The sequence below is a fragment of the Manis javanica genome, chromosome 6 (assembly GCF_040802235.1).
Source record: "Manis javanica isolate MJ-LG chromosome 6, MJ_LKY, whole genome shotgun sequence".
Taxonomy (NCBI): domain Eukaryota; kingdom Metazoa; phylum Chordata; class Mammalia; order Pholidota; family Manidae; genus Manis; species Manis javanica.
In genome coordinates, this window is record NC_133161.1 from 3,782,010 (window position 1) to 3,809,788 (window position 27,779).

At 44.5% G+C, this 27,779-nt stretch overlaps 1 long non-coding RNA gene across 3 annotated transcripts in view; it reads right to left on the reverse strand.

The window, feature by feature from the left end:
• Positions 1-1,948: 1,948 nt before the first annotated feature.
• Positions 1,949-27,779, reverse strand: part of LOC108402100 (uncharacterized) — a 101,184-nt gene continuing 75,353 nt past the window's right edge. Inside the window, exons 4-6 of one of the 3 annotated variants that reach the window (XR_012132033.1) lie at positions 14,699-14,768; positions 14,316-14,599; positions 1,949-6,136 (exon numbers count right to left, since the gene is read on the reverse strand). This is a non-coding gene — a long non-coding RNA (uncharacterized lncRNA). The other 2 variants (XR_012132034.1, XR_005056255.2) reach the window with 2 other exon arrangements.

Sequence of the window (27,779 nt, forward strand, 5' to 3'; positions counted from 1 at the left end):
CGGGCTTTCATCTCTTCCAGGTGCCTCCACATGTAGCTTCCCGAAAGGCACTGGTGTTTGTCTAGGGAGGAGCGGTTTGTTTATTCTGTCTACAGGAGAGGTATTAAGCACAAATGGCTTTAGGGCCTGTGCGAAAAGTGAGACAAATGCCATTTCCATCCGGTGATACGAGCTGTTGACAAGCCCAGGCTATGCCCAGATGGCTCAGGTGCTGCTGGGTTCTTGAAGAGCAAGTCTGATCCCTTAGTGTCCACAGTCAGCCTAGCAGCAAGCCAGAAGCCATTTCCATGAAAGAAAATGTCTTCTGCCCAAGAAGGCATACGTTTGCTCCATACAGCCAGGGGCTGGCCGCAGCCCCCACACAGCACCCGAAATGTCTCAGACACTGCAGGGGCCTTGGGATCTGCTGCCGTAATGTTGAGGTCAGAACTCCTTGCCCTGCAGCTAGGACGAATAGAGGGCTTTCCCTTACTCTGCGCTCGACACAAACCTCATAGATTCCCCAGTTACCTGTCAAATTAGTGGGACTAGTGCATTTCTATTTAACTAGCTTTTTCCTTAATGATGGGAGGAGCAGAAAATAAAAGAACTCCTCGTCCTTCACTTTTGGAGATCATACCAGCAAGCACCAGGTGAGCAGAATGTCAGGAAATTTATCAAGGGTTCAGGCTCCTGTATTTTCCTATGTGTGATACTCAACCCGGTAAACACATGCATATGTACATACGTATCAGGCATCAGAAAAAAATCCATATTTCTAGAGGTGTTAGCATACAAAGAATGTCTTTTCCATTGCAGATTCATAATGGAAATTAACAAAACGTATGAACACCATATTGATATGTAACACATTAAATGCTCAGGAGCTCATCTCTCAGATGGAGAAATGGCCTCTTCCCAAATCACCCTTCCCTTCTCTGTGCCGCCGTGGCTCCACCCAAAGGAAAGATCACCTTGCTTTTGACGTTCATTTATTCCATCTGCTTCTTCCTGGAAAACCACATCTGGTTTGCCATTCCATCCCCAGCTTGATGCTTATAATCTGCTTGTTGAACGGTTCCACTCCGTGTACTTTTTAGAGCATATCTGACAAATTGTGACCAGTATTCCTAGGTGGTGAAGGTTTTTCATGTTAAGGTTTTCTGCTGTAGCCCCAGAACACAGACGGACTCCCTGTGCCTTCGTGCCCAAGCCCCGTGCTTGGGTCCGTGACAGCAATTACAAGTCGATGCCCGCACCGCTACGAATGGATTTCTCAGATACCTCAAACTTCTCATTAATACCTAGGCGACAATCAGAAATGGATCATCAATTATCACTGAAGAACGAAAGCCACCTCCCACCTCCCCATGTTTTTTTTTTACTTATTTTTATTAAGGTATAATTGATATACACTCTTATGAAGGTTTCACATGAAAAACAATGTGGTTACCACATTTACCTGTATTATCAAGTCCCCACCCGTACCCCAATGCAGTCACTGCCCATCAGTGCAGCAAGATGCCACAGATCCACTATGTGCCTTCTCTGTGCTACACTGTTCTCCCCGTGACCCCCCACACCATGTGTCCTAAACATAATACCCCTCAGTCTCCTCTCTCCCTCCCCACCTGTCCTCCCACACCCCTCCCCTTTGGTAACTACTAGTCCCTTCTTGGAGTCTGTGAGTCTGCTGCTATTTTGTTCCTTTAGTTTTGCTTCATTGTTATACTCCACAAATGAGGGAAATCATTTGGCACTTGTATTTCTCCACCTGGCTTATTTCACTGAGCATAATGTCCTCCAGCTCCATCCATGTGGTTGCAAATGGTAAAATCTGTTTCTTTTTTATGGCTGAATAGTACTCCATTGTGTATATGTACCACCTCTTCTTTAGCCATTCATCTACTGATGGACACTTAGGTTGCTTCCGTATCTTGGCTATTATAAAAAGTGCTGCAATAAACATAGGGGTGCATATGTCTTTTTGAATCTGAGAAGTTGTTTTCTTTGGGTAAATTCCAAGGAGTGGGATTCCTGGGTCAAATGGTATTTCTATTTTTAGTTTTTTGAGGAACCTCCATACTGCTTTCCACAATGGTTGAACTAGCTTACATTCCCACCAGCAGCGTAGGAGGGCTCCCCTTTCTCCGCATCCTCGCCAGCATTTGTTGTTCTTACTCTTTTTGATGCTGGCCATCCTTACTGGTGTGAGGTGATATCTCACTGTGGTTTTAATTTGCATTTCTCTGATGATTAGCGATGTGGAGCATCTTCTCATGTGTCTGTTGGCCATCTGAATTTCTTCTTTGGAGAACTGTCTCTTCCTCCCCATGTTTTTTATAATTATCCTCTCAACAAATATTTATTAAGAACAGTTCAAAATATATATTGTGCTTTCAGACTAGATGTTGAGACCAGCAGTAAGAAATTAATACTCTCTCTCTCTTGACCCAATGATTTCGAGAAGGAGAAGAACAATGACAATGAATTATTAAGGAAGGTTTCCTAGGAGAAGTTAGATGAGAATTCAGCTTGCAGAATTTGTAGATTTGGGTACAGATCTCCAAAAAAGGACCACAAGTCTCAAAATCCTCAGCCTTTCCTCAGCACAGCACCATCCCCTGGCCACTCTAGTGAAGGAGAAAATGCAGAAAACAACCCCAGAAATCATGAGATCATGTGGGTTCACCCTATCAAGTGTCTCTGGGTATTTTAACTTGGAGGAAGCATTGACCAGGCAATGGGCCCTGTGCCCGTTCTGTCTCTGGGGTCTCATGTTCCTTATCTTGTGTCAGCCACACACTTTATTGCTCTGAAGCTACAGGGCTTAATGGATCCTGCCTGGCCCACACATGATCCTTCATTTTTTCCATCCTAAGGTTCTTGAACATCGTCCAAAAGACCTAGAGAACACCATAAACTGTTGGCAGGGTCAGTCTTGTCCCATTCCCAGTAATGAGACACACACATGCGTGCACATGCAGAAGTTTTAAAGCCATTATACCTACAAGCTAAGCCAAGAGCACAATGTTTGTTTCAACCAGAAAGGTGCTTCTTTCCCTGTGTGCTTTCTATAGTCGCAGATTGCAAACACCTGCTACAGGATACATCACAAAAACTAGCAGAGGGCCTTTTTGAAACTGCAGCATTTTATGCCAAGCATGAAGCATATCTTTCTTTAGTGGGCATGAGCTGATATCCAAGAACCAGGGTGTGGACGGTGAAGGTCTTTTGATGTGTTACCTTGACTCGTAACCGTCCTCAGTCAGTCACTCAAGCACTGATCTAGGTGCTTTTGTGAGGGTGTTTTGTAAATGTGATGGAAGCCCATAAGTGTAATCACTGAGTGCCCAATCGGCCAGCAGTGGAGGCCAGAACTGAGTGCCCGGGATGCTGCTGTCCCCGGGGTCACCAGCCAGCTCCCAAAGACAAATTGATCGTGTCGAACCACTTCCGTCCTGGAAGGGGCAGCATTTTGTCCTTCCTGGAATAGACACTCCCGGGGACACAGATCGCCCAGAGCCACCAAACTTCCCCGCACATAGTGCCTCCACCAGAAGTTCTCTCCGCGGCTTCCAGAGCACCTCGCCCTCCGTCCCAGAGCCCACGCAGCTGCTTCTGGTCCAGGAACTCACTTCACAGAGAATGAAGTGTGGCAGCGGGCCCTTGCTGGGAATCCGCTGGCCATGTGTGCCCACCTCCTGAGGCAGCTGGGTTGGGAAGACAGTGGAATGTCCTTTTGAAGATAATTACAGCCCCAGCCAGACGGCTCTACCCTCTAGGGCGCGAACAGTTTGGCAGGAGGTTCTTTGGAGGACTGTAAAGGCTCTGAAGCCCTCTCTGATGTATGTGCTGCCTCTCCCATGGCCAGATCCACAGGTTCTGGGACCAAACGTGGAAATAGAGTGACTCACTCATTCCTGACAACAGTGATCCCCCCAGCAGTGTCTGCCTCCCATCCTGGTGAACTCAGGCTCTGCCCGTCTAAAGCTCTCATACCAAAGAAAGATGGTTCCCATCAAGGAAAATAACAATGACCCCATTTAACCAACAGATGAGACTGCTTGCCGGATGCTGGAGCTCCTCATCTCTCTGACTGAATAGGCGAAGAAGGGGTCTACGGGACTGACTGGGCTGAACGACCTTGGTCACCAAGGGCGGAATCTGACGGCACCACACAGCGGTGGTGAAGAAGAGTGTGTCTGGAATACAGGGCATCGCTTCATGCCCTTTGGTACCACCACATCCTTGGATTAATGTCAGTGGAGAACAGCAGCCATCCGGTTCCTGGGCACTACAAATAACCGGGATGCTTCAGGAATGAAGGTCTGGGACACTTACCGGGCAAAGGACCACCACCAGCCAAGGTGCTTGCTGAGGGCAAAGGGCATGTGGGATGAACAGTGGAAGAGGGTCACAAATACAGCTGCGGCCGTGTGACCCATTGCAGGTCCTAGGACAGTGGAAGAGGGTCACAAATACAGCTGCAGCCGTGTGACCCATTGCAGGTCCTAGGACAGTGGAAGAGGGTCACAAATACAGCTGCAGCCGTGTGACCCATTGCAGGTCCTAGGACTGTAGTAGTTACAAGAATTTCTTCCTACTTTGTTATGACTATGTTTGTATATGTGTTGACCGAATATTTTCTTTGCTTTCTTTTCTCTATTATCCCCTTGTCATCTAATGTAAGATAGATCAATAGTAGTTAACTTTACATCACAGTATTTATGCTCCAGATTATCAAGGGAGAAGAGTGGACTTTCCCCACGGATCCTGCATCCTCTTCTGGAGAACGGGGTAGCTTGCGGTGGTCGAACCCAAGATCGTGGTGTCATGTTGGGTGGAAGCAGGCCTTTGCTGTCACCTTTAGGTAGAGGTTGAATTTGGTCTAAGGAGCTGTGCATGCTGCCAAATTCACAAAGGGGCAGACCGGACTGTGATGAACTGTCGTGAGGTTCTGATCTATTATTCAGTCTCATGCTAGTCTCCCTATATGTTCCTGTGGTGGTATTTCAGTCACATGGCTTTACCTTCTATCTATAACTACCTTCTTCCACCGTAAGGACTTTTTTCTTTCAACACATTTTTCAAATCGCCTTCATATTCATTGTCACAATAATCCTATAGCACAGATAAGTCCTGAGTCACCATCCTCAAATGACAGGGAAGTAAACAGGAAGGAAAAATGAGTTTCTCAGAACAAGGCAGACCCAAGGTTAAAAACAATAGATTTGTCTCTATTATTTTCTTCATTCCATTCATCAGTAACTTTAGGTGAACTTGAAGGAAACGTGGTGGATCTGTTTCCCTGGCGACCCTCCTCAAGCCCGACGATCATGCCACGGTGCGCTGCATGCCTTGACATTAGCTATCCTCCAGGAAACACTGTTGTGTGATTAATAACCTTGAATGCCTGCTTTCTGCTGACTACAAGACCAAATGGCCATCGTTCATAACATTCACTTTTCATCACTTCTGATTTGATTTCTGCAAATGCCTAGTGACCCTGGTATTAAGCAGAGAAAGTTTATGTAGCAAAGCAACCGAGCCTGGGATCATGTTAACGGGCAGTTCTGAAGGTAAGAGCTTGTAAAAATAGCCTATTGATCACAAAGAACAGAGAACCAGCAGAAAGCGGGGAAAGCCGAATAGGAGGTGGGGGATGCCTGGTGAAGGCTGACCAGCTGACTGTGATTGGAGGAAAGACGTTTGCACAGGAGGTCAGGAGATCAGAGCAAGGCGCTTTGACAAGGTTTAAGAAGGTGATGTCACATGTAAATACGGGCTCCTGTGACGAGGGGGACGTTCAGAGTTTAAGCCACTGTCTTCCCATCAAAGAGACAGGTCAGTGTGACAGCTTGTCAGCTCCATTGTCTGTGCCTGAGAAAGCCAAGTGAGCAATTAGATTCCCCAGTACGTCCAGCCATGATGAACAACAGGTCCCTAAGTAATCTTCTCCTAAAAATAACTAAAAGACTGGACAAATACATATGAAATGATCATTTTTAGACACAGCACACTGACAGCACAGAATTATGAAAGAAAAGAAAAAAGTCAGACTATCCTGAAACAGCCTGGAGCGCTTTGCAGGTCATATAACACAGGAGGGGGAACTGGTTGCAATTGGAGATTTCGGTGCTCCTCTCAGGAGGTGCTGTAAAAAGGAGACAGAAAAAAAATACTAAGGACAGAGAAAAGGGGAACAGCCTTATAGCTAAGCCGACCCCGCTGACTCTTAGGGAACCCTCCACCCCATGATGGAGGACATTGTTTTCAAGTGCAGTCAGGACATTTATGAAGAGAGATTATATCGAATGGCATGTAACAACTACCAGTGCGTTCAAGGGCAGGAAGGTGCATGCCATTGGCCAGTCTAGTGCTCTGGCTGCTTTTGCACCACAATGGCAGAGTTGAGAGTACAGAGAATATATAAAGGCTCATAAAACCTAAGCTCTTTGCCATCTGACCCTTTACAGAAAAAGTTCACTGGCCCCTGTTTAAGAAAATCAAAATCACAGAGATCATGTTATCTGATAACAACAGAATCAAACAATGTCAGCAACAGATTCCTGGAAAATCCCAAGGATTTGGAAGTTAAATAACATATTCCTATATAATGCCTGGGTCAAAAAAGAAATCACATATTAAACTAGAAAATATTTTAAACTGAATGAAAATGAAAACACTAGATCTAAAAATGTGTAGAATGCAGAATGCTTACATTAGAAAAGAAGAAAAGATCTCAAATCACCAACCCTACATTAAGAAACAAAGAGAAGACAAAAGAAATCCAAAATAAGGGTAATGTAGGAAAGAATAACACTAAGGATAAAACAAAGAAATGAAAAACAGGAAAAAACAATAGACAAATCAGTGAAACCAAAAACTGATTTTTTGAACAGAGAAATAAAGTCGGTAAAACTCAAGTCAGACTGTTCAAGAAAAAGCAGGAAGAAACAAATTACCAAACTGTTCAGGAATAAAGGAGAAGCTGTCGCTATGCCTCCTACATTCTCTAGAAAGATAATAAGGGAATACGATGAACAATTTTTAAAACTCAAAAACTTCGATAAAATAGACAAATTTCTTGCATGACTAACTTACCAAAGCTCAATCAAGAAGAAATGGATGTAGGGCAACTGAAAGTCTCACACTTGTTGGAAAGATCACTAAATTATACAATTACCTATGAAAATGGCTTGGCAGTTTAGTGTAACATGGAATAAGCACATGCTGTGTGGTCCAGCAATCACATGTCTAGGTATGTGCCCAGGGGAAATTAAAACATTTTGCATAGACTTTATGTGAGTATTCACCTCAGTTTTATTCATTGTGGACAAGTCATGGAAAAAATTCAGGGGTTCTTGAACTGGTGAATGAACAAAGCTATTGAAGTTCATACAGTGGAATACTGCTTAGTCATTAAAAAGGAATAAGCTATAGATGTGGTTTCATCATTATAAAGTTCTAGAAAAGGTTTCAGCTGTAGTGACAAAAAGCTTATAAGTGGGTGCCAGGGACCTGGTGGTAGTGGGGAAGAACTGAGTGCATAATGAAGGAATTTTTGGAGTATGAAATGTTCTATACTTATATGATAGCTGTGAGGGTAGTCACACAACATACACCCTTGCCAAAATTCATCAAATTATACACTGAAATCGATGAACTTCATTGCATGTACAATATGTCTCAATAAAACTGATTTTTAAGAAAAATTCCCAGTCAGAATGGGAGAAAAAACCTGGAGTGCCAGGGTGACCCAGTCCAATACCAATCAGCACAGCAGCCAGGCAGGGCCTTGGGGCACAGTTTTGATGGGACCCTTGCTCTAGCCAGCAAGGTGGGAGAGGATATTGGCTGGTGAGCAGAAGAAGCTGCTAGGCTGCTGAGGCTTCATACACTGGAGAACATCTTAGATGCATTAGACTTTAAATCCTGCTAGAAAAAAGCAATGCAATTTTATTAATCAATATATAAAATTACAAATAAAGTTACTTCGTTGTATCAAGAATATTTCCCCCTTGCAAAGCCTTATTATATTCGCTCCTGCATCAGAGAGAAATGAAGGCACTTGACCACCTCTCATTGCCTCCAAACACATGACATAAACTCTGAATGTAGATTCTGCATCTAGGAAAACACAGCAGAAATTCTCAGAGGAAGGGTCAGTGCAGAATTCCCTGATTCTGAGAAGTCCCTCTCAGGGGCTTAGGTTTTTTCAGTCTTCCTGAGAATTGCAGCCACAACAAAGCGCTGATCCTTCTGGGAAATGGTCTTCTGGAGATGCAGGTATGCAGAGAAAGAAGTGCTGAGCACCCTGTCCCAAGGCCAGAAGGACCCAACTCCACATGATGTGGCACATGGGGTGGTGCAGATGGCCGGGTATGCGCTTTACTGAGTGGCCCGCTGGTGCGAGCCAGGAGCTGGACGGCTTGACCAAGAATAATCTGAGAGATCTGCGTGCGAAGGAGAAAGTTAAAGTAGGAGAGGGAGCTGAGAAAGAGTGAGCGAGTGCAGGGAATGGACGGGGAGTTCCAGCCGGACTGCTGGGAGCTGAGAGCCCCTGGTCCTGAACGGAGCCCCCAGAAGTCCCCCCACCCCACCACCTGGCTGCGGTGGCCCATCGTTTGTCCACTCACTGGACACTTGCTGAGTATACTCCCTGTGCGGGCCCTGTTCAGGTTACAGGACGGAGCTGGAGCTGGAGACCGCAGCAGTGCCTGCAGAACGGCCAGGGAGGCAGACTCCAGAGAACTTTCCAGAATAGGTTGTGGTGCTGGGAGGGGTACAGCTGCTGAGAGGCACGGAGTGGGGCTCCTCCTGGGGCCCCCTGGATAGACGAGGCCCCAGGAGGAAGTGACATGTAGGCTGAGACCTAAGTAATGGGTCTTCCCGGCTGGTGAAGCAGGCACCTGTGCCTCCCAGATCCGTCCAGTCACTGCCCAGTCTGTCCCTCACTGTGCAAAGGAGCTGGACTCTTATCCTCCAGAAAATAGGAGCAGCAAGGTGGACTAAGAAAAGGAGTGACATGACCACATTTGTATTTGTCAAAGATTTCCTGGAAGGCTGGGAATTTCGGTTAGTCCTATTTTACAGATAAAGCAACTGAGTTACAAAACCCAAGTTCACTTGCTGAGTGGGTCCTGTATCCCAAACGATGCCATCCACAATTCTAAAGCCAAATTTTGGCAGCAACAACTTTGAAGGTAAATCTGTACACCCGCTGCTGGGGCCTGGGTGGGGTTACTTTTCTGTTGTCAGAAATAGGCACCGGGTTGTGGACAGATTAGATCAGAGCATCATCATGCCCGGGGGGCAGGCAACCCCCTAGGGCACCTTCAAGTTCAGGAGGCTCAGGAGGCTCAGGGCTTCGCAAGGTTGGAGGAAAAGACATTCCCACCTGAACATGGCTCTGAGTAACTGCCAGGAAGGACCCTGTACGAGGGGAACTGGCGGCTGGGAAGGCACCTGCTGTGCGCACTGCTGCCCACCAGCCCCTGCCCAGTTGTCATATGCCCCTGCCCAACCGCAGGTCACGGCAACCCTGAGCCAGCAGTGTGGCCATAAGCGTGGGGAGTGGGCATGGCTAACTCCTGGGAGGGCTCCAGGAAGGGCCGTGGGTCAGGGACACAGATGGAGCAGGGATAGAGTCCCCGACCCTGTCCATTTGGACACAATAATCAACAGAAGGGGAATAAGAAGGTCATCCCAGATGATAGTAAGTGCTAGAAGGTTCTCAAAAAGCATATCATGTTGAGAGTAACAGGAAAACCCACGGAGATAGGATAGACAGGGCAGACCTCGAGCTCAGCTCAGGAGGAGAAAGCCCCAGGGGTACCGGAGCCCAGGCACAGGGCGCTGAAGGACCCCATCTGCAAGGCTCCGGGGCCTGGCTGTCCACCTGACGGCTTCCTGCCTCGCCCACCGAGCCCTGACCCCTTCTCGGCTCCACTTCTCCCACCGCTGGGCTCTGTCACACCACAGGTCAGCTGGTAGCCTGCAATAAATTGGCCCTTGCTTTGGCAATGGGTCAGCAACAGCTCTGAAAACACACCTTCTCATTCAGTGACAGCATTTTCTGAGAGTCTATCCTGAGATTCCAAGGATATCGTCGGGGGTGGGGATGCACAGAGCCATGTAATTACTAAGTACATCTTTTAATAATGGAAAACCTGCAGATCATTTAAATATACAACGGTAGGGTAGATACTTTATAGACGATGATTCATCAGTTCTATGGACTATTACACAGCCATAAAATGATGGATATAATAATTTTTTGCCACACTTTAATATTTTGATGTATTTTCTTCCCATTATTTTAATAGGCTTCTTTTTTTTAAGTACATATAAAGTTAACACTAATTAACAGTGGTTGCTTTTTCTACTTTCCTTTGCTTTCCTAATTTTTACAGAGGGCCAAGAAGAAGAAACAGTGGGTCCTAGCAGAGCTGGGGCTGTGGAGGGGGCCACTCGACAGAACTGAAGCCTGCAGGAACCAGGAGCCAAATGCCAGGGAAGCTGCCGCGCAGACCCGCCCCGGCCAGGCCCGCAGGCGCGCCTGGTGTGGCCTCCCAACAAGCAAGCACAGAGACGCACCCACACACCCGCTCCCCATGCAGAGAAGACCAAAAGGTGAAATATGCATGGGGGAGACCGGAAGAAAAATAGTCGGCATGAATATTTATTTATTTATTCTAGAAAGTATAATTGATAGGAAAGGCTGCTAATCTGCCTCCTACTTACTCTCTTTGTCTGCCAAGCTTAGGGGAACCTTAATTTAGATTAAAGGAAAAAGCCAAATGCCAGCTTACCTAATTGGAGTAAATACCTGTATCAAAAACACAGAGCCAAGGTTCATTTTTCAATGGAAACCTATTGTACCAAACATGCAGGCTAGACAGTACAAGAGAGAGAGGAAATGAGAGAATTATGTGATGGGCAAGCAGAGTGGTACCAACAGCTTTCTTGCCTGGACCTCTTAGCTGCAGTGTGCCAGCTGGTACCTGAAGGACAAGCAGACATTCTCAGGCAGCACTAACTTCCTCGGGATGGGACTTCCTACCCGCACGGACTGACGGCAGTCGGCATGCTCTCGACTCTTTACCTGCCCATTACCCAGACTTAATAAAGATGACGTTGGAACATGTTGGAATAGGAAACATTCACTCAACATCTATGGAGCCTCCACTTCCTGCAGAGCTCAGTAGCCCTTCCAGGCTGGCCACTCGCCCACCTGGAGAGAAAACCCAAGTGCAGAAATAGTTCAGACACTGAGCATTGGAAGGCTGTAGTCAGGACCGTGATAGACGTGTAAGCAGATCCTCGCAGGCTCTGCTCTCACGTCCCGCAGCACACCCATGCACACGATGACCTAGGTTTTTACCCTTCCCCTTCCAATTTGTCTGATATATGTCACATCAATATATCAAGAAAATAATGAGACACACCAATATGTTCCTTGGCAAATGTAATTATGTGATCGTCTAGCAAACAAAGAAAATCCTAGCTAATGCAAAACTTGTTTTCAAAACAATTTTTCTCTTTTTCTGCCTTGAGCAGGCTTACAAATAAATATTGAGGGTGCCAGGAAGTTGCTCAATTATTCATGTACTAAACTTTTTAAGCATAGCTGGGAAAGACAATCTCCTTGAATTTACCTGCTTGCCCAAAAGCCATATGCTATTCATTGGCAGAGGTTTCTACATATTCATTTTATTCACCTGGCAGTAGTGTATCTCCAGGTGAAGTAACTCAAAGTGCATTTTGAACCACTTCATTTCACCCAGTTAGTGGCTGTCTTTCTTAAGCCCAAATTTAAAGGCATCTGCTGCATCCATTGTTGGAGCAGAGGTCAGAGACACACATGGCAGGCATCGTGCACAGTCACGGGGTCCGAAGTGCAGTGAAGAAAGGACATTTAAGTCAGCGCTGGGAGACCCCATTTCTTGCCAAGCACTATCCTGTATCAGCTGTGTGACCTTGGCAATCATTTAACCCCTCTGAGGCCCAATTTTCTCATCCTCCAACTAAAACCTTAGAAAAGTAATATTTGCTCTGCCTGCCTCACAAGACTGAAATTACATATATTAAAATTTTATATGTATTTAAGAAATGACTTTATGGAAGCATGGGCCTATGAAAAGACCTACTTCCCCCAAAGTAGGTATTTGCATGCATCTCCCAGAGAACATGACAATAAACCCCCCTGACAGAGCTGGTTCTCATGGGTTCCATTCTTACACTCAGCTGCAGAGTTCATGGGCTATTCCTTTTCTAATTATTTCTCAAACATTTATTTGAGCTCTGTGTGGCCAGCACAGTGAAGGACACTAGGAATTATGTGGAAAATAGAAGTTCCTGTGGCCAGGATCCTCACCTGACCCTAAACTACTTGATGTAACTGGTCTGCTGCTAGGCTAGTGCTCCCACACCCTCAGGCAGTGAGCTATTATTGACTGAGTCACTATATAAAGAGCTCTGCCCAGGGCTCTGGGTGGAGGCAGAGATGGGGGTGGGTTATAGACCTGCAGACTGCTGGATGCAGATATAATTCTAGTGCTCGACCTATCACCAGGAAAACAAGCCAGATAATAAACCCTTTCACCCCAAGAGCATCCCATTGTGGTTCCTCAGTCTCACTGAATCCATAGTGAACTTGCCCAGGGCTGAAACCCTCAGGCGGACAGAACACAAAGGTATTTCCTGCCCTTGGTGAGCTGACAGCATGTCGAAGAAGCTGGAAAGAAAGAAGAGGGGGGCGGTGAATGGCAAGTTGTCAGTGAGAGCGGTGTCCCAGTCCCCACCCCTCCCACGAAGATCTGACTCATGGAGGCTGGGAACAGACAACCGGATGGGCCAGGGACAGAGCTACCCAGGGGGATGCAGGCCCTCGGTCCCCAGGTGGACACGACAAAGCATCTTGCAGAGGGTCTCTCCACTGCCTGCTGATCGCTCTGCCAGACAAGCAGAGAGCAGTCACGGCCACCACAGAAGCCTCCTCGTGGCACCTCCCTGGGCAGTGGCCAGTCTCCCAGGGCGGAGGCTGGGGCAGACCCTCTGATCTGGTGCCTTTTCCACAGAGACCAGTCGGTGCTAGTGTTCGGCTGACGATGCTGGACTCTTTCCATGATGGGAGGTGTGGCTGTTCATCATCACCAGGAAAGACTCCCACTCTGGGTGGAGATTTGCTTCTGCTCCACCCGCCACCCTTGTTTGTGAACTTACCAAGTGCCTATTTGTTCAGCATAGCACCCCATCTAACATTGCCTCTAATGAGGGGTTCCTGCCGCACCAAAGAAAGTGCAGCAGTGGGCTATGCCTGCGGGGTTCACCAATCCTACGCGGTGCACCCCGGGACACGGCGCAGATGCTTACTGAAAGGCAGAAGGCCCCACCCAGGCTTTTACCTCAGTAGCTATAGACGGAGCCATGCCCCCATAGCTAGAATGCGCTGGTCTGGAACAAATGGGGGCTGGGAAGCTCTTTTACTATTGCTGCAAATGACCCACCAAGGATATTGTTTCTTGTCTTCACACCTTGAGCACGTGCTGGCCCTAACGTCCAAGGCAGAGGTGATCGGGGTGAACTGCAAGCTGCCCCCCGTGGTTGTGCAATCTCCTTGTGCTGCTCAGTCAAGAGCCATGAGAGGAAGGCCCAGCCGAACCAAGGGAACAGCAGCTGACTGCCCCCCCGGGGGACAGGGGAGATGCCTGAACTCAGGAGAGTCCCTGGTGGCCCAGCGCTCCTGCGCCAGCAGCCCTGGGCATCAGAACCTGCAGCAACCCCTTGGAGGTGGGGACACCGGGGGCTCCGAAAGTAACGAAATCAAAGTTCCAAACAGCCTGCCCGGTAAAATGGCACCACCCAGCTGAGGTGCAGGAAGCGCATAAAGGGAACAGGAAATTAATAGTAAAAATCGACAGCTATCCTTACCGACTCAGGCACCTGACACACCCCAGAGACAGGTGCATCAGCTAAGTTTTATGTTAGTTCATCTTTCATTTTCTCCATCTTTACTCCCACTGACTTTATTAAGAAGACGGTGGAGGCTAATACTTTCGTTTCAAGTACTGATATCACTCCTTAGTGAAATGGCAGCTCGTGGAGCTTTGTGCTGAAAACACATTTATTTTCACTTGAATGACAGATAGATAAGCAAACGGTCTGAGGGACAGAAAGAACTGCACGGGCCACTTTCATCACACCAGCCAAGCCTGCTCTCTAGCCGGCCTGTCGCCTGTGCCCCTTGCCGTGGGGGTCTGGCTGGTTCGAATTCCCGGGAAGTATAAGCAGGAGACTGGGCTGGGAAACAGGTGAATCCGAATACTTACTCCCCAGATTCCTCTGCGTGGGTCGCTATCAGCTGAGTGAGTTTCTCTCCCGAGACCACAGCCGCTGTCATGAGACCCTCTCCTCCGACTCTTCTGCCCCTGGGCTGGGGTCAGCCTTCCCTCTCCGTACCCTCCAGGCCCGGCAGGGGCTATGACTTCCCGTTCTTGCTGAGTTTTGAGTTCAAGTATTTCTTCTTGGTTTCCAGAAACCCTGCTGACCCATTTGTAAGAAGCCTCTTCATTCAAGTTTCCTCAATCACCCACTGGAACGTGGTGTCTGTTTTCTGTTAAGATTTTAAGTTACACATTCAGATCAGATTCTCAGAATAACACTTCAAGTAATTAGAAATCAGCAACATACATAGACCTAAAAATGGACTCACGAGTTAATGAGTTATTCATGCAGGTGACGTTCAGGGCTGAAGGACAAGCTGTGTATTGTATCATAGACATCTAAAGTGGGACCAAAAAAGGGGAAATTTGTGCATTAATAAAAGGAGATGAAAAGTAAATGCCTCAAGAAGTTAAAAACTTTGACTAAGCTTTAAAAATAAAGGCCAGACTTATTAGATAATAAGTTAGTAAAATGGAATAAAACTAATGAGTTTCAAGAAAACAGAAATTTGCTTTTTTTAAACTTCTCAGAAAGAAAGATCAAGAAAAGAATGAAACAAAAAATTCCTTACTAGATATCCAGACTTATCATAAAACTGTAATAATTGAAACACTGTGATATCAGTGCCAACACAGATCATGGAAGAAAATAAAGAGGACAGACAACAACCTATTAGTATATAGGACATTGACAGTCTAAACCAGAGAAGAAATGCTAAGCTCTTCAACAAGGGTGCTGGGAAAACTGATGATGCAAACATTTGCATATTTTATATTCCATATAAAAGACTCATACCTATGTCGTACCATAAATAGAACTGATTTTTTTAATGAGTTAAGTATCCATATGTAAAAAGCAAATCCTAAAATCTTACCCAAAAAAATAGAAGACAATGCCCTGGGGTTAAAGAAGGAATTGTTAAATAAGACACAAAAATCACAGTCAATGAAGAAAAAGATAGGTACATCTGAATTTATACATATATTCACTTTATGTTTGCAGAACTGTACATGTGTTATGTAACTGACACAACAATGAATTCATTCATTCAACAAACCAGGCAACAAGAATGTGCCAAACACTCCAAATTGCTATCAATTGCACAACAAACAAAACTGACACAGTCTCTACGCTGTACAGTGTATTGGCGGTTAAGCAAGCTGAACAATGCTGCATCCAAGAGCACCATGAAAATATTCCTTTTATATCATCAACTCCATCATAAAGGATCTTTTTTCCAGACGAATTATTAATCAATGCATCAATGGAGTTGTAGGGATGTGGCAGCTCGGGGGTGGCTCTCTCTCCTGAGGCATTTGTCCTATGTGTTCAGTCATCCAGTAAGTACTTATTGACTGACTCCTGAGCGTCAGACACTATAATAAACACTGGGATGCAAGACGAGTAAGACACAATTTCTCCACCACCCACAAGCAGGAAAGCTCTGAGGCTACTGATAGGCACGGCAGACGTATAAACAGAACAGTGTCACGTGGCGGGTATCATGATGCGGGGCCCACTGAGGGGCCTGCTCCACATCCAGGGGTTAGGGTGGCACTTACGGGGGTGCCCCAAAACCCAACAGTGAAAGCACCCAAAATATTTTAATTCAGATAATTGGGTGAATCTTAATTAACTCAGAATTCTCAACGCATGCATTGCTATAAAATTATAATTGTGTGTTCAAGGCCGTCTTGCAATTTTGAGCCTAAAAAGTTCATATTCAGAAAAATACAGGTATTTCAGAGATCTCAACAGCCAAAGTTGTACAGTAGGAGTTTTCTGAGGTTAAGATACTGTCACAGAGGACTAACTGTTGTTTCTTGGAAAAGCATAAACGAAGAGGCAAAATATTGAGTTCAGTCCTGACTCACCGCACCCTGACTGTTCGAAGGGTGCCCTGGGCCGATCCTCTCGGCGTTGGGGAACTCCGCCACACACGCCGTGCAGTCACTGCCCTGATACGGAAGCGCTGAGCAGAGCAGCCTACATGCATCATTACCCAGGGGCTCCCTGTGGCCACCGAGACAGTCAAACAGCCGGGCTTTACCATCCCCAGAAAAGGTCCTCTTTCCATAAATTAATCCACCAAAAACCCACTGGCCTGTTTGTAGCACCATGTCTATAAATTACGAAGATCTGTACTTTCCTTTCCAATAATTACCCTGTCAGATTTCTGGCCTCAAAAATATTGGGAAGTGCTTCCTTCTCCTCCCATCTTTAGAAGGAAGATGTGCAATAATGGTGGTATTTCCTTTTAAATCTCTGCTGGAATTCCCTAGTGAAATCAGCAAGGCCTCAAATTGGCTTTATTGAGTAATCTTTTTTTTTTAATTTAAATATACATATGTTTTCAGATTTTCTTTCTTTTTGTGTTCATTTGAGTGGGAGAATTTGTACATTTCACTTCTAGTGCTGGCTTTACTGGCTTAGGTTTTTCACAGTAGTTCACATTCATCTTTATCTTGTCTATAATCTATTGATCTGTCCTTTTAAATTTTCTCATGCTGATTACTTGTGCCTCGTTTCTTTTTTATTAATTAATCTAACTTGGGGTTTATCCGTTGTGTAAATCTGATGAACATGTCCACTTTTGATTTGGTCAAAAGTTCCCCACTGGCTTCTCTATTGCGTGTCTCATTTTTATTTCATTGATTTCTGCTCTTATTACTTTCTTTCTTCAATTATTTTGGGTTTAAGATGCTCTTTTCTTCAATTCTAAACCTCAAAGTTAGTTAGAAAGGGGAAATAGCAAAAAAAGGTCTGAGTAGACCCAGCCATGCATCTCCTCGGAAGCACTGCTTCATTGCTCATGAAGTTCAGCGCATTACATTTTCATCACCATTCAACTCTACATAGTCTCTCTAATTTCCCTTGTGATATCTTCTTTGACTCACAGATTTTTTGTGGCGTATTTTCCCATTTGAGCTTCTCTCAATATCATATTGTTGTTGATTTCTAGCATTCATGGTCGGAGAAAATACTTTCTACGATGTCAATCCTTTAAAACTGACTGAGACTTTTTTTATCACCTAGCACATGGTTGATTCTGGTAAATGTTTATAAATATATCTGGTTTTTGTGTGCAAAGCTCTATTGTGTTAAGTTGATTCATAGTTATATCCCTATCGCCTACATCTTCATGAATTGTGACTATTTCTCTTATCAGTTACTGAGAGGGATGTTAAACATCTTCAGTTCTGGTTATGAATTCATACATTTTTCCAACAAAGACTGACTCCTGTCAGTATTTTTCTCATTTATTTTAAAGCTCTGCTATTAAGTGTACACAAATATAAAATGGCTATGTCTTATTTCACTCTTAGAATTTGCATCGTTTCTTTTTAGGGTTTTAATTGCTCTGCTGAAATTCTCCACATCTGTATATACATATTGTTCACCTTCACCTTTCCTGTTATATCCTTTAACACGTGTTATGGTTATTTCACAGCCAACACCTCCTAATACCGTAATTATGTCTTCGGATCTGCTTCTCTTGACAAATTTTTCTCTGGATAATGAATCACATTTTCATGACTCTTCGCTTGTCTAATTTTAAAACTTTCATTCTGTTCATTCCATGTAAAAGAATAATTGAGAATGAAATAGATAATATTCACCCTTGAAGCCCCTGAAATGGGTGGGAGGCTGAGTCAAATATATCTGGAATTAGGCTGAGGCTGGACTTTGTGGCAGCTTTAATTAGACTCGGTTCCCCTCTGGCTTCAGATACTTTGGGGGCAGGATCCAGACCCGCCTGCAGCAGGGCTTAGATCAGAGCTGGAGGATTCTGAGCATCTCTCAGGGCTTCACGAGCCACAGCCAGCTTCCCGAACGAGGAGACCTCGCTGCATCCCGCCTCAACGGGGGTGGGCCTGGATCTGCGGCCGCCTCACAGTCATGGAGGCCTGTGTGCTGCAGGGCCACCCACAGCTCTGTGCCCCATGCTCCTCCAGTACGCCTGCCATGAGCTCCCCTAAAGGTTCCGTGCACCTGGGGGTGCTCACTCACCCCTCCTGCCCTACCCTCAGCCTAGGTGCTGTCACCAGGCACTCAGTGAAGGTCCCATAGGAAATATTTGGTGGATGGGTGGGATTCACCCTATGGCTGAGAATCCCCAGAATTCCCAACCCCCATGTCAGCCACACATGGATGAAAGTCTAAAAGACATTGGGTACCACATCCTCCTGTATGCTGAGGAAAGGAGAAATATGCCAGGGACCAAAGTAGCCACAGGCTCTTCTCTTCTAGGAAGGGCTTGTCTCTCACTAGAATTTGGCTCATTTAGGCTTCCCTGTGTCCTCAGCACTAGATTGCTTTTTAAAATCCGTATGAGGAGGGCGGAGCCAAGATGGCGGCGTGAGTAGAGCAGTGGAAATCTCCTCCCAAAAACACATAGAGCTATGAAAATATAACAAAGAAAAATCTTCCTAAAATAGAGACCACAGGACACAGGACAACATCCAGACCACATCCACACCTGCAAGAACCCAGCGCCTTGTGAAGGGGGTAAGATACAAGCCCCAGCCCGGCGGGACCCGAGCGCCCCTCCCCCCGGCTCCCGGCGGGTGGAGAGAAACCGGAGCGGTTTTTTTTTTTTTTTTTTTTTTGGCGAGCGCTTTTTGGAAGCCTTAGAGGGACGGGCCCCCGTTGCTGGGGAGGCAGGGTGGCGGGACCAGTGAGGAGGTGCCTGGGAACGGTGCCGGAGGACAAAGAATATCCCGCGTTTCTCCCTGCGAGACCTGGGAGCGGGTGCCTGAGACCGGTGCCTGAGGACGGAGGAGGTCACGCGTTTTTCCCCTTTTTTTTTTTTTCTCTTTTTGGCGAGCGCTTTTTGGAAGCCTTGAAGGGACGGGGACCCCAGTGCTAGGGAGGCACAGTGGCGGGACTGGTGAGCGGGTGGCTGGGACCGGCGCCTGAAGACAAAGAATATCCCCCATTTTTCCCTGCGGGACCGGTGGGCGGGTGCCTGAGACCGGCACTTGAGGACAGAGGAAATCGCGCGTTTTTCCCCTTTTTTTTTTCTCTTTTCTGCGAGTGCTTTTTGGAAGCCTAAAAGGGACAGGGACCCCGGTGCTAGGGAGGCAGGGCGGCGGGACTGGTGAGCGGGTGCCTGGGACCGGCACCTGAGGACAAAGAATATCCTGCATTTTTCCCTGTGGGACCGGTGGGTGGGTGCCTGAGACCAGCACCTGAGGACGGAAGAAATCGCGCGTTTTTCCCCTTTTTTTTCTCTCTTTTTGCCGAGTGCTTTTTGGAAGCCTTGAAGGGACAGGGACCCCGGTGCTAGGGAGGCAGGGCAGCGGGACTGGTGAGCGGGTGCGTGGGACCAGTGCCTGAGGACAAAGAATATTGAGCGTTCCTTCCCTGCGGGACCGGTGGATGGGTGCTTTTTGGAAGCCTTGAAAGGACAGGGACCCTGGTGCTAGGGAGACAGGGCAGCAGGACCAGTGAGCGGGTGCCTGGGACCGGCACCTGAGGACAAAAAAAAAAAAAAAAAAAAAAAAATAGCTTGTTTTTTCCTTTTTTTTCCTTTTTTTTTTTTCTCTTTGTTTCTGTTCCCTCTCTCATTGTTGCTGCTGTTGTTTTGGTTTGGAGAGTGCTTTTTGGAAATCTTAAAGGGGCAGGACAGGTCACTTAGACCAGAAGCAGGGAATCTGGGGATCTCTGGGCACTCTAACCCCCTGGGCAGCAGGGAGCACAGAGGCCCCTTACGGAGATAAATAGTCTCCTGGCTGCTCCCCCTCCAACGGGGCTCCACCATTTTGGAGGAACAGCCCCAGCCAGGCCAAGCCCACAGCAACAGCGGAGATAAACCCCAAAGCAACTGGGCAGGAAGCAGAAGCCCTGTCTGCGCACAGCTGCCCAGCACAAGCCACTAGAGGTCGCTATTCTCCCAGGAAAAGGCTACAAGCCAACAAGAAGGGAAGCTCTTCCAGCGGTCACTTGTACCAGCTCTGCAGACTATCTCTATCACCATGAAAAGGCAAAACTACAGGCAGACAAAGATCACAGAGACAACACCTGAGAAGGAGACAGACCTAACTAGTCCTCCTGAAAAAGAATTCAAAATAAAAATCATGAACATGCTGACAGAGATGCAGAAAAAAATGCAAGAGCAATGGGATGAGATGCAGAGAAAAATGCAAGAGCAGTGGGATGAGATGCAGAGAAAAATGCAAGAGCAGTGGGATGAAGTCCGGAAGGAGATCACAGATGTCAGGAAAGAGATCACTGAAGTGAAACAATCCCTGGAAGGATTTATAAGCAGAATGGATAAGATGCAAGAGGCCATTGAAGGAATAGAAGCCAGAGAACAGGAACGTATAGAAGCTGACATAGAGAGAGATAAAAGGATCTCCAGGAATGAAATAACACTAAGAGAAATATGTGACCAATACAAAAGGAAAAACATTCGTATTATAGGGATACCAGAAGAGGAAGAAAGAGGAAAAGGGATAGAAAGTGTCTTTGAAGAAATAATTGCTGAAAACTTCCCCAAACTGGGGGAGGAAATAATCGAACAGACCATGGAATTATACAGAACCCCCAACAGAAAGGATCCAAGGAGGACAACACCAAGACACATAATAATTAAAATGGCAAGGATCAAGGACAAGGAAAGAGTTTTAAAGGCAGCTAGAGAGAAAAAGGTCACCTATAAAGGAAAACCAATCAGGCTAACATCAGACTTCTCAACAGAAACCCTACAGGCCAGAAGAGAATGGCATGATATACTTAATGCAATGAAACAGAAGGGCCTTGAACCAAGGATACTGTATCCAGCACGACTATCATTTAAATATGATGGTGGGATCAAACAATTCCCAGACAAGCAAAAGCTGAGGGAATTTGCTTCCCACAAACCACCTCTACAGGGCATCCTACAGGGACTGCTCTAGATGGGAGCACCCCTAAAAAGAGCACAGAACAAAACACACAACATATGAAGAATGGAGGAGGAGGAATAAGAAGGGAGAGAAGAAAAGACTCTCCAGACAGTGTATATAACAGCTCAATAAGCGAGCTAAGTTAGGCAGTAAGATACTAAAGAAGCTAACCTTGAACCTTTGGTAACCACGAATCTAAAGCCTGCAATGGCAATAAGTACATATCTTTCAATAGTCACCCTAAATGTAAATGGACTTAATGCACCAATCAAAAGACATAGAGTAATAGAATGGATAAAAAAGCAAGACCCATCTATATGCTGCTTACAAGAAACTCACCTTAAACCCAAAGATAAGCATAGACTAAAAGTCAAGGGATGGAAAAACATATTTCAGGCAAACAACAGTGAGAAGAAAGCAGGGGTTGCAGTACTAATATCAGACAAAATAGACTTCAAAACAAAGAAAGTAACAAGAGATAAAGAAGGCCACTACATAATGATAAAGGGCTTAGTCCAACAAGAGGATATAACCATTCTAAATATATATGCACCCAATACAGGAGCACCAGCATATGTGAAGCAAATACTAACAGAACTAAAGAGGGAAATAGACTGCAATGCATTCATTGTAGGAGACTTCAACACACCACTCACCCCAAAGGATAGATCCACCGGGCAGAAAATAAGTAAAGACACACAGGCACTGAACAACACACTAGAACAGATGGACCTAATAGACATCTATAGAACTTTACATCCAAAAGCAACAGGATATACATTCTTCTCAAGTGCACATGGAACATTCTCCAGAATAGACCACATACTAGCTCACAAAAAGAGCCTCAGTAAATTCCACAATATTGAAATTCTACCAACCAATTTTTCAGACCACAAAGGTATGAAAGTAGAAATAAATTCTACAAAGAAAACAAAAAGGCTCACAAACACATGGAGGCTTAACAACATGCTACTAAATAATCAATGGATCAATGAACAAATCAAAATAGAGATCAAGGAATATATAGAAACAAATGACAACAACAACACTAAGCCCCAACTTCTGTGGGATGCAGCGAAAGCAGTCTTAAGAGGAAAGTATATAGCAATCCAGGCACACTTGAAGAAGGAAGAACAATCCCAAATGAATAGTCTAACATCACAACTATTAAAACTGGAAAAAGAAGAACAAATGAGGCCTAAAGTCAGCAGAAGGAGGGACATAATAAAGATCAGAGAAGAAATAAACAAAATTGAGAAGAATAAAACAATAGCAAAAATCAACGAAACCAAGAGCTGGTTCTTTGAGAAAATAAACAAAATAGATAAGCCTCTAGCCCAACTTATTAAGAGAAAAAGAGAGTCAACACAAATCAACATAATCAGAAATGAGAATGGAAAAATCACGACAGACTCCACAGAAATACAAAGAATTATTAAAGACTACTATGAAAACCTATATGCCAACAAGCTGGAAAACCTAGAAGAAATGGACAACTTCCTAGAAAAATACAACCTCCCAAGACTGACCAAGGAAGAAACACAAAAGTTAAACAAACCAATTACAAGCAAAGAAATTGAAACAGTAATCAAAAAACTACCCAAGAACAAAACCCCGGGGCCGGACGGATTTACCTCGGAATTTTATCAGACACACAGAGAAGACATAATACCCATTCTCCTTAAAGTGTTCCACAAAATAGAAGAAGAGGGAATACTCCCAAACTCATTCTATGAAGCCAACATCACCCTAATACCAAAACCAGGAAAAGACCCCACCAAAAAAGAAAATTACAGACCAATATCCCTGATGAATGTAGATGCAAAAATACTCAATAAAATATTAGCAAACAGAATTCAACAGTATATCAAAAGGATCATACACCATGACCAAGTGGGGTTCATCCCAGGGATGCAAGGATGGTACAACATTCGAAAATCCATCAACATCATCCACCACATCAACAAAAAGAAAGACAAAAACCACATGATCATCTCCATAGATGCTGAAAAAGCATTTGACAAAATTCAACATCCATTCATGATAAAAACTCTCAGCAAAATGGGAATAGAGGGCAAGTACCTCAACATAATAAAGGCCATATATGATAAACCCACAGCCAGCATTATACTGAACAGCGAGAAGCTGAAAGCATTTCCACTGAGATCGGGAACCAGACAGGGATGCCCACTCTCCCCACTGTTATTTAACATAGTACTGGAGGTCCTAGCCACGGCAATCAGACAAAACAAAGAAATACAAGGAATCCAGATTGGTAAAGAAGAAGTTAAACTGTCACTATTTGCAGATGATATGATACTGTACATAAAAAACCCTAAAGACTCCACTCCAAAACTACTAGAACTGATATCGGAATACAGCAAAGTTGCAGGATACAAAATCAACACACAGAAATCTGTAGCTTTCCTATACACTAACAACGAATCAATAGAAAGAGAAATCAGGAAAACAATTCCATTCACCATTGCATCAAAAAGAATAAAATACCTAGGAATAAACCTAACCAAGGAAGTGAAAGACTTATACTCTGAAAACTACAAGTCACTCTTAAGAGAAATTAAAGGGGACACTAATAAATGGAAACTCATCCCATGCTCGTGGCTAGGAAGAATTAATATCGTCAAAATGGCCATCCTGCCGAAAACAATATACAAATTTGATGCAATCCCTCTCAAATTACCAGCAACATTCTTCAATGAATTGGAACAAATAATTCAAAAATTCATATGGAAACACCAAAGACCCCGAATAGCCAAAGCAATCCTGAAAAAGAAGAATAAAGTAGGGGGGATCTCACTCCCCAACTTCAAGCTCTACTACAAAGCCATAGTAATCAAGACAATTTGGTACTGGCACAAGAACAGAGCCACTGACCAGTGGAACAGATTAGAGACCCCAGAAATTAACCCAAACATATATGGTCAATTAATATTTGATAAAGGAGCCATGGACATACAATGGCAAAATGACAGTCTCTTCAACAGATGGTGCTGGCAAAACTGGACAGCTACATGTAGGAGAATGAAACTGGACCATTGTCTAACCCCATATACAAAGGTAAACTCAAAATGGATCAAAGACCTGAATGTAAGTCACGAAACCATTAAACTCTTGGAAAAAAACATAGGCAAAAACCTCTTAGATGTAAACATGAGTGATCTCTTCTTGAACATATCTCCCCGGGCAAGGAAAACAACAGCAAAAATGAGCAAGTGGGACTACATTAAGCTGAAAAGCTTCTGTACAGCGAAAGACACCATCAATAGAACAAAAAGGAACCCTACAGTATGGGAGAATATATTTGAAAATGACAGATCTGATAAAGGCTTGACGTCCAGAATATATAAAGAGCTCACACGCCTCAACAAACAAAAAACAAATAACCCAATTAAAAAATGGGCAGAGGAACTGAACAGACAGTTCTCCAAAAAAGAAATACAGATGGCCAAGAGACACATGAAAAGATGCTCCACATCGCTAATTATCAGAGAAATGCAAATTAAAACTACAATGAGGTATCACCTCACACCAGTAAGGATACCTGCCATCCAAAAGACAAACAACAACAAATGTTGGCGAGGCTGTGGAGAAAGGGGAACCCTCCTACACTGCTGGTGGGAATGTAAATTAGTTCAACCATTGTGGAAAGCAGTATGGAGGTGCATCAAAATGCTCAAAACAGACCTACCATTTGACCCAGGAATTCCACTCCTAGGAATTTACCCTAAGAACGCAGCAATCAAGTTTGAGAAAGACAGATGCACTCCTATGTTTATCGCAGCACTATTTACAATAGCCAAGAATTGGAAGCAACCTAAATGTCCATCTGTAGATGAATGGATAAAGAAGATGTGGTACATATACACAATGGAATACTACTCAGCCATAAGAAGTGGAAAAATCCAACCATTTGCAGCAACATGGATGGAGCTGGAGAGTATTATGCTCAGTGAAATAAGCCAAGCGGAGAAAGAGAAATACCAAATGATTTCACTCATCTGAGGAGTATAGGAACAAAGGAAAAACTGAAGGAACAAAACAGCAGCAGAATTACAGAACCCAAAAATGGACTAACAGGTACCAAAGGGAAAGGAACTGGGGAGGATGGGTGGGCAGGGAGGGATAAGGGGGGGGAAGAAGAAGGGGGGTATTAAGATTAGCATGCATGGGGGGGAGGGAGAAAGGGGAGGGTGGGCTGCACAACACAGAGAGGACAAGTAGTGACTCTACCACATTTTGCTAAGCTGATGGACAGTAACCGTAATGTGGTTGTTAGGGGGGACCTGATATAGGGGAGAGCATAGTAAACATAGTATTCTTCAGGTAAGTGTAGATTAAAAATTTAAAAAAAAAAAAAGAAAGAAAGAAAGAAAAGGGGGATTACTCCTTAACAGGATAAAACTATTGGTAAATCAAAGATCAACGCATGCTTTAAATATCCTTAATGTTGATCACTTAAAGGGTGTCAGATGATCAGCTATGGAGGTACTCTTTTCTGATAATATTCCTTTCTCTTAATTAAAAAAAAAAAAAAAAGCAGTTACTGTGTGCTGACCTCCAATGAGTTCTGCACAGTGGTATAGAGGGCATGTCAAAGTGTGGGCAAAGGGTCTGTTTGTTTCTACGCAGAAGATCAAGGCCTAGCTTGGATACCCAGAAAATGAACTAAGATACGATATGAGGAGGAGCTTCCGGCATCAGCACTCTCTGGAGGACTCGTGCCGGGGGATGATCATCAAAAAGCCTCCACAGGGATCCGGACGATGCTGCGGTTGTGGCTGCATCCAGCCCACCGTCTCCTGGACTTGCCATAAGAAGGAGGAGGGAGATGTCTAGGCTGGCATGTGCATACAGTGAGACAACGAATTTGACTGGATCTGTACTGTTGGAACTCAACCAGGAGTTGGGAGGGGTGCAAGTTGTAGCACCCCAAAATCTCATGACTATAGACTATCTATGGTTAAAAGAACATATGGGATGTGAACAGATCCCAGAAATGGGCTGCTTTAATTTGTCTGATGGTTCAAGTACAGTTGGACAATATCCATCATATCATAGATAAATTTTCACAAATGCCTAGGGTGCCTAAATGGTTTTCTTGGCTTCACTGGAGATGGCTGGTAATTATAGATTTGCTTTGTTTATGTCACCGTATTCCTATTATGTTAATATGTGTGTGCAAATTAGTTAGTAGTTTAAAACCTATACATACTTAAGGTACTCTACAAGAAGATATGTCAAAGAAATAATCAATCCTCCCAAGTTTCCTTCATATGCTACATCTATAGCTTTTCTTCTTCCTTCCTAATTACAAACCTTAAATAGAATTCGTGCCTCATATCGAATTTACCGAGTATCATAATTCCTCCAGGTGGTAAAGATACCTCGAGACAAGTGCTGGGCATAGAAGCCACAGGGCATAAATCTGCAAAGAAGTAAAAAGCTGACCTTTGCAAACAATATGGCTTCTCTCTCACTTACCAACTTTACATTTCCCTGTATGGCCCCGGAAGATGACTGGTTAGCCAGAGACGGGTAAGATTCCTCAAGGGAGGAACAACCTAAGACAGGCACAGTCGCAGGGGGGCCATCAGGTGAGAATTTGGGGATCAACAGAGGTGAGGCTCAGAACCTCACCCCCCCTGCTTTGAGAGAAATCTTCTGCATCCGTGGATGTCTTGCTGCCCTTGTCTAGCCTGGATTAATACTTAGTCCATAGGCACACACCTGATCATCTGATCATCTATATTTGCCTTCTTACAGCACTAAACTATGTTTTCTACCTTTATCTTGCATCTACCTACCACTTCAGCATTTTATTAAAAATAAAAATAATAATAATAATAGGAGAAATGTGGGATCAACATATAAATCAAGTACAAAAATCAAATGAATATTCATATTTGACCTGATGGTTTATAGGTCATATTGCATGATCAAAACCGAAAGTTTCTGTGATGACTGCCCTTGTACTGTTCACCATGTAAGAATTTATTCACTCTGTAAGAATTCGTTCACCATGTAAGAACTTGTTCGTTATGCTTCAGAAGATTGGAGACCGACGAGAATTAGGCTTGAGATGGATTAATGATTGTACATTGAGCATTGACCCCCCTATACTGAATTTTATTGTTGTTAACAACCATTTGATCAATAAATATGAGAGATGCCCTCTCAAAAAAAAAAAAAAAATCCGTATGAACCTGTAACTTACATGAATTGTTTTCACTTTGAGGATGGGAGCAATGGTCTCCTGGAACTTGCTACCCCTTAAACCCATTCGAGGCTTTACTTAGTGTCTAGAATGTAGATGTGAATAAATCATCCTTGCGGGGAGAAAGAAGCAAATGCAGATTTAAATAGTTTTCTGGGCTCACTTTACTTTCCATCAGCTTTACACACCACTGAGAGTAAAATTGGCTTTGTTGCCTAATTGTG